General features: G+C 32.3%; 1 long non-coding RNA gene across 1 annotated transcript; it reads right to left on the minus strand.

The window, feature by feature from the left end:
• Positions 1-12,735: 12,735 nt before the first annotated feature.
• LOC150034449 (uncharacterized) lies at positions 12,736-13,844 on the minus strand. Its single transcript, XR_016531433.1, has 2 exons — positions 13,629-13,844; positions 12,736-13,204 (listed from the first exon to the last, which is right to left on the minus strand). It is a non-coding gene; the product is annotated as an uncharacterized LOC150034449 (long non-coding RNA).
• Between the last annotated feature and the right edge of the window lie 316 nt (positions 13,845-14,160).

Below are 14,160 nucleotides of genomic sequence, written 5' to 3' on the forward strand. Positions count from 1 at the left end.
TGATGGAATGCATAATAAGTATATGAATGAGACCATGCCATCTAATGAGGTATGGTGCTAAAGTAATATTGTGAGTGAAGTTAGCAAAAGGAAATCTGCTAAATTCTAGCCCTTCATCACCAATAGTGGGCCAGATGGCACAAAGAGAGTCATGTTGGATTTTCGGCGGTAATATAAGTATGAAGGTTGAGTTCATTGGGTCGGTTTGGACAAACTACTTTCCAGTGGCATTCGAAAGCTCTGTGTGTCTATTTTTTGTGGCTGGGCTGCTGGAAGGAAAACTCGCTGAAAAAAGACCAGAGGGGCAAAATAAAGACGAAGGGTTCGTTTCTCGGGTGAATCTAGGCCATCAGTGAAGAATTGAAGCTCCAGGACGAATTACGAAGCGTTTTGAGTTAAAATTTGAGGAAATATTGTTAACTCAATTATAAACAACCTTGAATGAAACTTTATAAGATGAGGCCTGGAAATCGAGTTATATAATTTTGAAGTTTGAACTGGAAATTGTTGAACAAGCAGGCAGTTGTTTGAATTGGTGCCAATGATGAAATTTTGAATCTCCAGATTAAACGACGAGAAATTTTGAGCTAAAATTTTAAGATAATGTTGCTAAATCAATTCTAAACATGTTTGTAGAAGGAAGTTTCTTCAAAAGAGGGCTGGATTTTGAGTAATGGATTTTTGAATGTGTAACAGAGAAGCTGTACATAAGCAGATAGCTGTTTGGGAAGAACAAGCAAACAGCTTATATGGAAAATAGGATCTCGCTAATGAAGGAAATCTCGCTAATTTTACGATGAGAATCTCGCTCTAGAAGGAAATCTCGCTGCTAAGATTAGTATCATTAGAATGACAGTTTGCCAGGAAAAGTTTGATCTCGTTCATGAGGATCTCGCTGATCTCGCTCATGAAGAGGATCTCGCTAGTAAAGCTGACTTTGTTGATGAAAGTTCCTTTAGTAAATGAACTATTTGAGGTATTTTACTAAGAATTCTGAGTAGTTAATCGGGAATTATGTCCTTTCAGGCCAAGAAGAGCTAGAAGAGGCGTATAACCCATTAAGAGGCCAACGAACTATGAGTAACTATGTGATGACTTACTAACTATGATTTCTTGAAGATATTTCCCATGCTAAGTGTTTAAATGGATTGCCAAGCAACATATTTGTGAAAATGTCTCTCATGCTAAGTAAAGCATGTTTTCCATGGAATTGACATGATTTAGATATGTTATCTTGTTCAAATACCATCAGTATGTTTAAGTAACCCCATTTTTATGATGAACCAGTATGATGGATGAACTAGTATGATGATTTGAGCACTAAGCCTTAGTGTTCAACTAAATGTTTATGACTAGTTATATGACGGATACTGAAGGACAATGAGAAGGTATCCTTTCAACTAAATGTTTATGACTAGTTATATGACAGATACTGAAGGACAATGAGAAGGTATCCTAGTTTCTCAATCAGTTTCCTTTATCCTGTTGCAGAAATATGCAAAAAAGAAAGGCTTCTATTCTTGTGAATTAGAAAGCACTAAAAAAAACTTGTGCATAGAACTTGCTATCTTTTTTCTTTCTTTTCTCAAAGTCAGATAAGAAATGAGTGAGAGATTAAATGGAGTATTCATCTCCATCTCTCTTAACTAACGAAAAATCGAAATACTCCAAATCCACTATTTGAAGAATTTCATTTGCATCTTTTGACGCATGCTATTTGTAAAGCCAAATCTGGTTTGCGCAAATTGAAGGTTGCGGACTCTGATACGTTAAGGTTCTTTCTTCCGGACTGGTTTCTAAAGTGATAGTAGTAAGAATAAATAAGAAAGAGAAGAGCTAAGATTCAGGAAAGGAAGTAGTACCTAAGGTATGACGTACTCAATTATATCCACATGCACGTAGGTAATACGACGTCGAAGAATTGAGAAAAGGGGTCCTCCCCGACCAAGGTTGACATTGAGGGTTAGATCTAATAGTTCACTCTCAACTATGATAAGGGCAGTTATATCTTCTCCTAGGCTAGAAGGATAGTTTGGAATTGCTAGTGCTTATGAATATTTATCAACGCATGATGTTGATGTTACATATGAGTTTTCTATGCTATATTCGAGAACTTATCGTTAGTTTTACTATTACATTACATTTAATTCCTTTCCGTTTGCAAGACCAAATTCCATTACATTTAATTCCTTTCCGTTTTACTATTAAATTCTTTTTGGTTTCAAAAGAAAATTAATTACTGCCATTAATTTTTAAATTGAATAATTTCACGCCAACAATTAAATTTCCACACTTACACTTGAAGTCCAAAATTTCAAAAATGCCCTTAATTAATAAAAATTACTGAAATTCCAAATAATAAAGTTACTGAAATTACATTATTACTAAAAAAAATGTGTGGGGTGTTACATTCTTCCCTCCTCAAAGAACTTTCGTCCTTGAAAGTTCATTCTTGAAAAAGCTCCGGGTACTAGGCCTTCATCTTTAGACCTCGCTGCGAACGAGTCCAGAATTTCCCTTGAAAATGAGGTTTTAATGCCCCTGGATGCTAAAGCATAAGTCAATTGATAACACATTTTCATAACCTCGTAATAACCATAATTGATCCTTGAAGTCATTTTTTTTTTTAACGATAAAACCTTCTTGATTCATAAGTTGCTTGGATTACTCGTACTCCCTAAAGCTAGTTAACTCATTGTCCATACAAGAGAATACATACTATCTTGTAATGTTCCAAACCCACTTTTAGTAACTTCTTACTATCAACTCAACTTTATTGCCAAGTCTATCCCTTATACCAATGGTTATATTGGAAGATCCAACTTACTTACTTTTTTTCATATACCATTATTGTTACCTCGAGTTGGATTATTTTCTTTTCTCAATCAAATTGATGGTCTTGCTAGTTCATGTTTCCAACACTTGTACACCAAGTCAAAATCCCTTAAATCTTACTAATGCCCTCAATATTTTACGTCTTAACTAATGAAGCCTCAACATACGATATCAATAGTTTTCGAACATCTACTGTTACTAGTAACTCCATTTTAACTTATCCCTTCTCAATCTTTCTATTTCGGTAACAAATTCTTGTGTTAAAACAAAGTTTCATACCAATCACCTACATAAGCTATCTTTCCATCTAACACATATTGTCCTAAAGTTCCATATTATTATGAGGTATTCTTCTTTTACACCTAAACAAATACCTTGTAACCCCTCATATCCTTCCTCCAAACCATACTTAACTAGGAGTATTGAACACATTAAATTCCTTTCTCTTTCCAAAAAGTAAACTTCCTTGGATACTTCTCTCTCCTTTATACTTATCTTTGATAAAACCACTAAATTCAAGACACCTTTTTTTTTCACTGTTCAATTGGAACGTAATCTCTTTACTAAGTTATATTTTACTTAACTCCTCTATAAGTCTTATCTTTCTCACTAAGAATTATCATCTTGTAGAATTTTCCTTTGCCAATTTTCATGCTTTTAAACTCCAAAAGACTTTTGTTTGTTCATATTTGTCGAACTTTGATCTCCTCATCACAATAAGGCTATGGATTTAATTAATCTAGGCACTCTAAAATAATCCTTCAACCCAAACAAATAACACTTTGCTTTATCCCCTTTAAGTCTAAACTCATGTCCAACTATTTTGGCTTACTTTAATGCATCAACTTAGCTGATATTCCAAAAGAATCCTTCATATCACTACACATACTTTATCTAGTCCATCAAGTCATAGTATTACCAAAGTGATTATGACTTATTAATCACTTCCAAAATTCCCCGAAAAGATGTTTGGTTTTAATATCTCAAAACAGTTAATAAATCCATAGTCTCTTCTTTTTCTCCTTCTTATCCGTAAAACAACTTTTAACCTTATACTTGAGTACGTGGCCTGTGAAGGAATTTGTTTATACTAACACAAATGGTAATAAAACATAACACTAGTCCTTAATGAATTCTTATCTAGACAATTTTAATCCTTGGCTTGAACATTTAAATACCTTTATTCCTAAATTGTCATAACTCTACATGGTTTCATCAATTTTTAGCATTGTTGAACTGAGGTATATATTAGTTCGTTCCTAACATAATTTCCATGAGATAAACTAGTACCAAGTGACCTCATAATTTACTCTATTTTACTTTTCTCCTTTTGTAGTGTCGTACTTGATAATCCTCTTATAATAACTTCTAACGAGTCACTAACCTAGCATTAGAACATAACTAGTGCATTTAAGCTAAACAAATATTTTAATGCACAACTATCATAAAACTTGTAATTGATAAGACGTACCTGGCGATGACGAGGAATCGTTCATGGGCCACAGGGACAATCTGGATTTACATAGTAGGTCAGTCTACAGAACCCAAAACATGGGCTCTGATATCAACTGTAAAGACCCGACCTCCTAGGACTTAAGTTAGGTCGTTACCAAATACATGCATGCATGGAACTCAAAACGATACTTGGTTATGGCGAAATAAATGCTAATTAAATAAGGTAAGTTCAAAAGTCTTTCATTAAATTAAAATACTAAAACAATAGTAGGGTACCCATAAATCATAAAGGACAATAAATAAGTCTGAAAAACAATTCTTAAAAGTAAGTTTTAAGCATCAAAACTAAAAGTTAAGAGGAACATGAAAAGAACTTCAAATCTCATGAGTGAAAGCGTAAAAACTAGTCTCAGGGGCTCGATCATGAATTCCGCTTGTCCATCATTGGTGCATCTCTACCTTTACCTGAAACAACAACATGAGAAAGAATGAGTATAAAATACTCAGTAAGTAACCCCACTACTGGAGTTAGGCTAGGTGTCTATGTCTTCTAGATACCCACCTCTAGTGAAACATATAAATTGCTTTAGTCCTCATGGGACACATACATACATGAAAAACTGAGTTCTATTCTACTGTAGTTAAGTATGCTTACTATCTCTAGTAAATCCCATAGGACCCACAACCTCTGGTGAATTCCGAAGGAAACACAATCTCTTACATACGCATGGTTATGCATACACCTCTTTCGTATACACATAACCCACTTAATGTGTACCTTTTTCGTACACATGGTTAAGTATACACCTCTTTCGTATACACCTAACCTACTGAGTATGTACCTCTTTCATACATCTAGTTATGTATACACCTCTTTCATATACACATAACCCACTGAATGTGTACCTCTTTCGTACACATGGTTAAGTATACACCTTTTTCATATACACCTAACCTACTAAGTATGTACCTCTTTCATACATCTAGTTATGTATACACCTCTTTCGTATACATATAACCCACTGAGTATGTACCTCTTTCGTACACCCCAGATCCTCTCTATAAATGTAGGGATGCGTACCTCTTTCGTACACATGGTTAGGCATACACCTCTTTCGTATACACATAACCCACTGAGTATGTACCTCTTTCATACACCCCAGTACCCTCTAGGTATGTATCACTTTCATACACACCAACCTTAGTACATCTCTTTCATGTACTAGCACCTTTGGACGTACATCATTTTCATGCAGTCACATAGTCTGGAAAGGAAAAGAGATTGCATCTAACTTTATATTACATATAAAATTCACCTAATCATGAATCTTCTAAAAAATCTCCTGATCAAGGTTAGGCTAGTTAACCTCAACATACGTAATTAATCTAGCATTAATGGATCCACTCTAGTACATCACTTTCATGCACTAACTCATGTAACAATCAAACATTTGAAATTTTATAATACATCATATAACTTACACACTTTCATAATAAATCACATCAATAAGCACATCAACAAAATGCTCCAACTTTCACCTAACTTTAAGAAATTTCCATAATAGTGCCGCTTAACTCATAATTTAGGGTCATGCCCAATCGTCCTTTTAATATATTTCATAAAATTCTAAATCATGCTCATATATTGACATGCTTCAGTCATATTATCACATGTTCATATATCTTATCTAAACGGTCTATTAAATCTCAGAACAGTCAAAATTATCTTTGTAACCAGTCTTACAATCCTCAACATCAACAGATTAAATACAACCATATGGAATCACATACCATCTCATGCTAGCATTCAAGTGCCTATGTGCACAAATAAATCTTTCAGATCTCATAACAGAACATACATTGGTCATACTATACTATCAGTCCATCATGCTGTCATTCTGCCATATCATTCATTTATCATGCTAGCATACATCTAATGTCTGGCCCGTGGGCAGTTCCAGTAGTAAGATTACTTACCTTTAATCGCAAACTCTAGAAACTAGAAGCTCAACCTCTTCCTTGCCCAATGGAACCTTGAATCAAACAAACATGCAAAACAACTTTAATCCTTGTTGGTTGTTGTTCGAAATTTGGAGCCATTAAGAAGTAGGTAACTCAAATCTAAGTCGCAAGCATTGTGGCCGTTGAAGTTGTATGCTGCAGCGTCAGAGGACATTGGTTGGAGATTGTGGGCATTACCGTTGTTCATTGGAAGGAGAAAACAAACAGATGAGAGGTGGGGTTTGACTTTTTATAAAAAAAAAAAAAATAATAATAATAATAATAATAATAATAATAAAACAAAAAAAGGAAATAAATATAATTACATTTAATTCCTTTCCGTTTTATACTATTAAATTCCATTACATTTAATTCCTTTCCGTTTTACTATTAAATTCCTTTTCGTTTCAAAAGAAAATTAATCCCTACCATTAATTTTCAAATTGAATTTCAAATTGAATAATTTCACGCCAACAATTAAATTTTCGCACTTACACTTGAAGTCCAAAATTCTAAAAATGCCCTTAATTAATAAAAATTTCTGAAATTCCAAATAATAAAGTTACTGAAATTATATTATTACTAAAAAAATGTGTGGGGTGTTACATGTAAAGTGCTACAAATGATCTGATCCTGATCATTCATATGGAAACATGTGAGCGGTGGTATTCTATACAAAGGAGTTTATATAAGACCAGACCACGAAATGACTAGTCTCATTATATAACGTCGTTCATAATAAAGACTTACATTTCTCCAGGATGACCATAGGTGACATGACCTGAATACTAAGTAAGTTGTGAACTCCTGTCTATGAAGGTGGTTCTTTGATTTGTATAGGTAAGAGTGGCCAGATCGTTGACTCAATAAGCTACCACTTCGGGGATTCGTCTGATTGGGGAGCTGGGAACACGGCTACACAAGATGAAATTCACTCCTTCCTCGACGTCGAGAAAAGTAGATAAATTGCTCCCTTAAGGGCTGATTCCAGGGCTTGAACAATGTGGCAGCATGCTCTCTCCTGACTCCAAAGAGGTTTGGTCATAGTTGGACTATGACTTATTGTTCATTAGAGAGATCTGTAGTACCTAATGAGTTAGATATAACTATAGGGATCAAACGGTAATTTTGACCTAGCTATAATTACGAACAATTTGTGAAGGGTCATCACACTATTGACTGGTTATATCCAATAGACATAGAAATATATCTGTAGTGTGAAGACTGCAGCTATCGGTCTTTAGTGGAGTGCCCGACAGTTAATGAATGTTGAATAATTTAATTAATGGAGTTTAATTAATTATTCAAGTACTATTGGAGCTTCAAGTTAAAGTCCATGAGGTCCTCTCTGTAGCTCAACAAGGATTTAATGAGAATCAATTTTGGATTAATTTGAATTGTTCAAATTAATTGAGGGAATCAATTATATGTGATATAATTAATTTAATTTAATTATATAGAATATAATTACTATAATGTATTTGATACATTATAATATAAAGTTTATTTAAGAAGATATAAATATTTGAATATGATTCAAATATTAATTATGTGAATTAGATTCATATAATTAATTTTAATATAAATAGGATTTATATTAAATACCATGTATTAATGAGATAATTAAAAACTATTGGTTATAATATATTTGATTCAATATAAAAACTATAGGTAATATGTTATATGCGATATAACATATGGTTTCATATATATATTATATGATAAATTCGTTATTATATAAATATATATTATATTTTATTATATTTATTTTATATTAAATTTTGAATTTAATTATGGTCTCTCTTTTTCATACGTGATAGGGAGTTAGGGACAGAGTGGGTTTTGTTTAATCTTCTTAATATAAAAATTAAGAAAACAACTGGGGTTCTCTCTAAAATAATCTCCCAGACTTTCTCTTCTCTCAATGACTCTCAATCTCTCTCTCTCTTCCAAAATTCCAAGAGCCCGCATAACTCCTTTTTTATTCTCATCCTAGAGAATAAAGATGAAACACTTTTGGTGGTGGCTATTTGGATTTGATCGTGATCAATTCCGGAGAAAGGATTTTTTGTGAAGAAAAGTTCTTCAAAGGTAAAAAGTTTCTCAAACTCTATTCTTCCTCTTTCTTTAATTTTATTTTGCATGCAATAATTTTTGTATTTATTGTATAATCATGTTTCCGTAATTTGTGTTATGTGAAAAAACAAAAATTGAGAAGATCCACATTTCCGCTCAAGGCCCTTCACATGTTCCTTCAGTAGTTACGGGGGTAAAATGGTAATTTTGACCCAGATGTAGTTACGAACAACTTGTGAATGATCGACTTACTATTCATAGTTATATCGAGCAGACAAAAATATTTCTATAGTGAGAAACATTAACTACTGGACTATAGTGGAGTGTCCTGATAGTTAATGAATATTGATTAACTAGGTTAAAGAGTTTAACCGGTTAATCTCATATCGTTGGAGCTCATGATCCGTATGTCCATTAGGTCCCCTACTAGCTCATATCGGACTAAACCATAGAATAGTGTGATGAGAGAATTTGAATTGTTCAAATTCGGCTTAGAGAGTAACCGTTATTTATATTTGATATACTTAACGATTTAGAGAGTTAAAAATATTTAAATATGATTTAAATATTGGACACATGAATAGGGACTCATGATTGGGATTGGTGTTAATTATTAATTTAATATTTGACATCATCTTAATATTATTAATTAAATTATTTAAATTAATTTTAAATAATTTAATATTTGATATTAAATCATTATTAATTAAATTGTTAAATTAATTAAAATTAATTTTATTTTAAATTAATTTTTAGAATTAATTCTATTTTTTAAAAATTTTAATTAATTTTATAAAAAAAAATTACATTTTGAATTTATGAATTTCAAAATTAATTGAATTTAAGAAAGTGGGATTTTCCCACATTTCCCACTTGTGCAAACACCTCAAACTCCATTCTAATTAGTGTCTAATTACCGTGATTTTGGAGTGCATGATTTTTTCTTTGTATATTGGAACTCTCCTAGACCTGCTCTTCACCCACATTCAGGTCCCTTTTTGGGCTCAGTAACTCTCTTGATTTGATTTTATCTTTTGATCTTTTGCTGGTTTGAAAACCCATAACATGGCCAAATTGGGTGAGAGCAAGTATTTTGGCATGTACATTTATTTTGCGTTGAACAATAATAGCATCAAAAAAATTGTTAAAAAATCATCATTGCATTATACTTCAAAGATTAAGATCCTACTTCATAATCATTTTGGCCTATTAGTTATCATTATAGTTCAAGACATTATATTTTAGTTTAAATTTTCTATTAAAAATGTTTTTTTTTTTTTAGTTTTGGCTGTTGATATTTTTATAAATTAATTACTTAACTAAAAGTATAAAAAAATTACCTTTGAACTTTTTACTTTATTTCAAAAATACTCGTGAACTTCTAAAAGTTTTAATAATATTCTAAAAAAATACCTTTGAACTTTATACTTTATTTCGTAAATACTCGTGAACTTCTAAAAGTTTTAATAATATTCTCAAAATTTCAAGAGTACATTTCACGTAAATTTTGGATGGACATTGATAGTATTTTTGTTTTAAAAATATCCTTAAACTTTCAAAATTTTCAATAATACCTTTTAACTTTTGACAAATATTTTTTAAAAAAATATTCTTATTGTCAGTATACAAAAATTGTTACTACCTCATTTAGAAAATATCTTCAAATTTTCAAAAGTAGTTAAATACTTTAATAATGTTGCATATATTAGTAGTTGAATGTTTTTTAATACATTGTTTGAGATTAATGTAGAAAAAAGAGACACATTTATAATTTGGGTCATAATTTTGAGTGGAACCAAATATTCACCCTTTTAAAATAGAATTTGTTTTTATCATGGCAAAAGTAATTTTGGTAATGCTCTAGTATAGTCATCTTGGAGGATTATGGAAACTTTAATCTCGGTTATAATCCTCAAAATGATATATTTCTTCACCCTCTTATTTCTCATTAGGGGATCCACCATTTCAATCTAAGTTGTATAGTTGATGAAAACTACAAACCACATCCATTTGCTGGTTATAATCTAAGTTTTTCAGGAAATTCAAGCACCTTATTTATTTTGGTTTTCATATTTATATCACTTATTTTGATTATTATGTATAGAAAGATGTCCAATTTCTCTATGGGGACGGGGTTCCACCCTAAACAAGGCGGGGAATGGGGAGGGAGTGAGTGAGCTAAACGGGAACGGGGACGGGGAATGCATTCCCCGTCCCCCACCCCGGCCCCGCCCTGTTCCCTGTCCCTGCTCCGATTAGTTTTTACATATTTATTTGATATAGTTATCTAATGTTATGTTATTATTATTATTATATAAATATTACATTTAAATTTCATATTTGATTATTTATTGGGAAAGATAATGAATATGTTTAAATTAAATGTTTAAATTTAGATTATATATGTGAATAATTTGATTTATATTTATTTCTTTCTACTAAAAAAAATTAATTTATGTAAAATTTGAGTAATTTATCTTTAAATTAATAAACAATTAAGTGATAAAATTAATTATTTAATTAAAATTTTCTTATATTAGTGATTTAAATTAATTGACTTTTAACAAAAAAAAATATTATGGGGAAAAATTCCCTGCGGGGAATCCCCGCCCCGATCCCCATGGGGAATTTCACGGGGATAGGGAAAGAAATGGGTATTTGACACAACATAAATTCGGCCCCGCCCCTTCCCTCCCCGTGGACATCTCTAGTATAGTCAATATAGAATAATCATGAATTTGACTTTTATTAAATATCCAATAGTCTTTTGTAGTCGGTGGTTTCTAAATAATACTTTAATAGACAATTTGAATACAATTCAACTAATTGAAACATTATAACATTCACCAAAAAATCAAATATCAAAATGTTCACCCGATAGTAGGTTAGTAAAGACGTATTTGTCTTTCCTAACTCCAACTATCACAAAATCGACCGTTAAAAGAATATAGAAAATGTAAAAAGAATAGAGAATCGACACACAGATTTATTTGGTTCACTAACAGTGTGTTAGCTATGTTCACAAGGTAGAGGAAAATAACAGTTTTACTAGAGAGAATATTACAAGTTACAGATATTACAAGTAACAGAATAAATGACGCCTCTAGGGTTAAAGAGTTTATATAGTGCACTTCTCTAAATCCTAGGGTCATAATTGTAAATAATCATAAATAATTGAATAACGGTAAATACAAATTTAACTTAGGTTTGGGGGCGTTGCCCCCCGAATCCCAACCAAGGCACGCCGTCCCTGGACATTGGCTCGCTAACTTGGTAGCAAGACCCCCGTACTAGGTCATTCAAAGCACCAGATAACATATTCAAGATAATCCAACACCAATATTGTAATAATATCATTTTTTTTACAATAAATGTGGAGTGGATATTTGAATCACCAACCTCAAAGTAAGAAGTAAATGCCTCAACTATCAAGATTTGTCAACATAAGAATAAATCAATTGATTAGTACATTACCCCGAGCTCAAATTCAAGCCTCGAGTTTCAAGTCGAGTAGTCAAGCCGAAAAAAATATATCAATCGAGAAATAATTAGGTTGAGTTCGACCCTAGCCCTTTGCAACCTTGAGGACTGCAATCACCCTAATATCACTAGTGGTTAAGCCAGAGTTTTAGATGAGAGGCCATTATAAATAGCATCATTCAACAACTCCCGATGAAAGTTCTAATCTTACTCTTTATGCTTAACTGAACAATACGATTCTTGTACTAACTTAGGCATCAAAGTGTTATTGACTCAACCCCACATCAACGCAAATAACTCTTACATAGGTTAACTCAAAAAACAAGACTAAACCAGAGAAAGGGGGCGACAGACAAGTCAACAAAGAAACCGCAGCAACAACGAATGCATGCGAGTTTCCTATGTCCAATAGACCATAAGGGTGGTTTCTTTAATTTTTTTCAATATATGAGTTGAGGAAATCGAACCTTTGATACCGAAGTTGATAGTACAATTTTTGTTGTCAATTGAACTATGTTATTTATTTTAACCGAACAATAAGGTGTTATTAATAACATCCCTATTAGTATTAATTAAGGAGTTTCATCAAATGACAAATAAAAGAGAATAGAGATATTTTTCATCAAATATAATGAGAAACAAAAGAGAAGAGCTAGAGAGATTTCAGTTGGATCACATGTATGAAGCCTCAAGTGGCCATCTCACCTTGGAGCTCTGGCTCAACATATAGACCTAAATCTCTCATGATAACCCACTTTGAAGGCTTCAAGGGTTTTGAACTCCAAATATAGATCATGCTATATAATATATGTAGTGAGTTTGAAGAAGATGAAACCATTAGAAATTGCATGGACAGTGTTAGCTTCCAAAGAAAAAGGAATAATAATCCAAATTAATCCAATCCACACATTATGAAGGGAAAGACATTTATTGTGAAACCATTCAAAGGGGTTTGGAGATTGGCAGAATAATCTAAATAGGGAAAAAGGGAAAGAAAAAGCATAGCATATATAGGATACAAATTGAAGTCTTAAAGTCAAGGGTTTGTTGCTTTACCACTCATAGTGCTCATCAACAACATATATATACACTAATTTGAAGAGCCCAAAAAAACAAACAAGTGAGAATCCCCATTTGACAAGCACTTGATTCTTGACCTATCTTTGGCACTTGGGTTGGCTTTGATATTATATGCCTAACACACACTTGATGGAGATAGAGATAGAGATAGAGAGAGGCCACACTTTCACTTGTGCGCTGGCTCAATTGGATAAGACAGTTCCTTCACTCACATTCAAGATGCCTTAATTCCTCTATTATCAAACGAAGATTGTTGTGCGATGGAGGAATCCACTACCTTAAAAGTATAAAAACCGACTTCAGTGCTAAAACGCAAGAAGCCAATTGCTCCCTAAAGTTTATACAACACTCGATCTCTAACCCGATCTATAACGTGCACTCGTCAGATAATAGAATGGAATCAGACAGAAAATAGCTTAAAAAGGACTAAAAAATAGATCGAGAAGAAGAAGAAGAGAGGTTTTATAAAAGCCAGAATGGGAAGAAAAAGAAGAAGAATAGAGGTTTTATGTACCATCTCTCCAAATTTCAGAGATTTTATCAAGAAGGAAAAACATTTTTAGATCTGAGAATTAATTTTTCAAATCACATAAATCATAAAATGCTAAAAAAAACAGTAATAAAACAGTAAATCCTTTGATAAAAAGTAAAGACAAATGTAGTAAAAAGTTACTTCTTTTTACGCACAAACATATGGTTACCTGAATCCGTCTGTACGGATGTACAATAGCGACAGCGCGTATATGGAGAAAGTTCCTACTTCCACTGTAACACAATTTGAAAACTCCTTTCTGAGCTTTTAAATATATACTCATTTGGTAAAGCAAAATCTACCAATGTATAACAAATTCCTAACTTTTCTCTCAAAATAATTTTTGCTTTTTGCTATATAGGCCAAACGCCCAAAGTAATTCCCCAACATCTACACCACAAACTGTGCAGCTTTATCTTCTGCTGCTTGACGGAGTCAATATGGATATAGACCACTGTAAAGAACAAAAGTCAGAGAAAAAAAATTAGTGTAGTCTAATTTCTCTTTTAAATTTATACAAACTCACAAGTCATATCACAAAGGTATTATGTCCTGTAAACTAATAATTAAAGTTTCATTTTTTAATTATTTGATTTTTTTATTTTAAAAAAAAAAATTATTTCATTTATGTTTCTTGCTTGTGTCGTACAAACTATAAAGTTGGATCACAATTTCTTCTTATTGAACCGACATCACCTGTT

The sequence above is a fragment of the Benincasa hispida genome, chromosome 8 (genome assembly GCF_027475165.1).
Source record: "Benincasa hispida cultivar pf3 chromosome 8, pf3_genome.v1.1, whole genome shotgun sequence".
Classification (NCBI taxonomy): domain Eukaryota; kingdom Viridiplantae; phylum Streptophyta; class Magnoliopsida; order Cucurbitales; family Cucurbitaceae; genus Benincasa; species Benincasa hispida.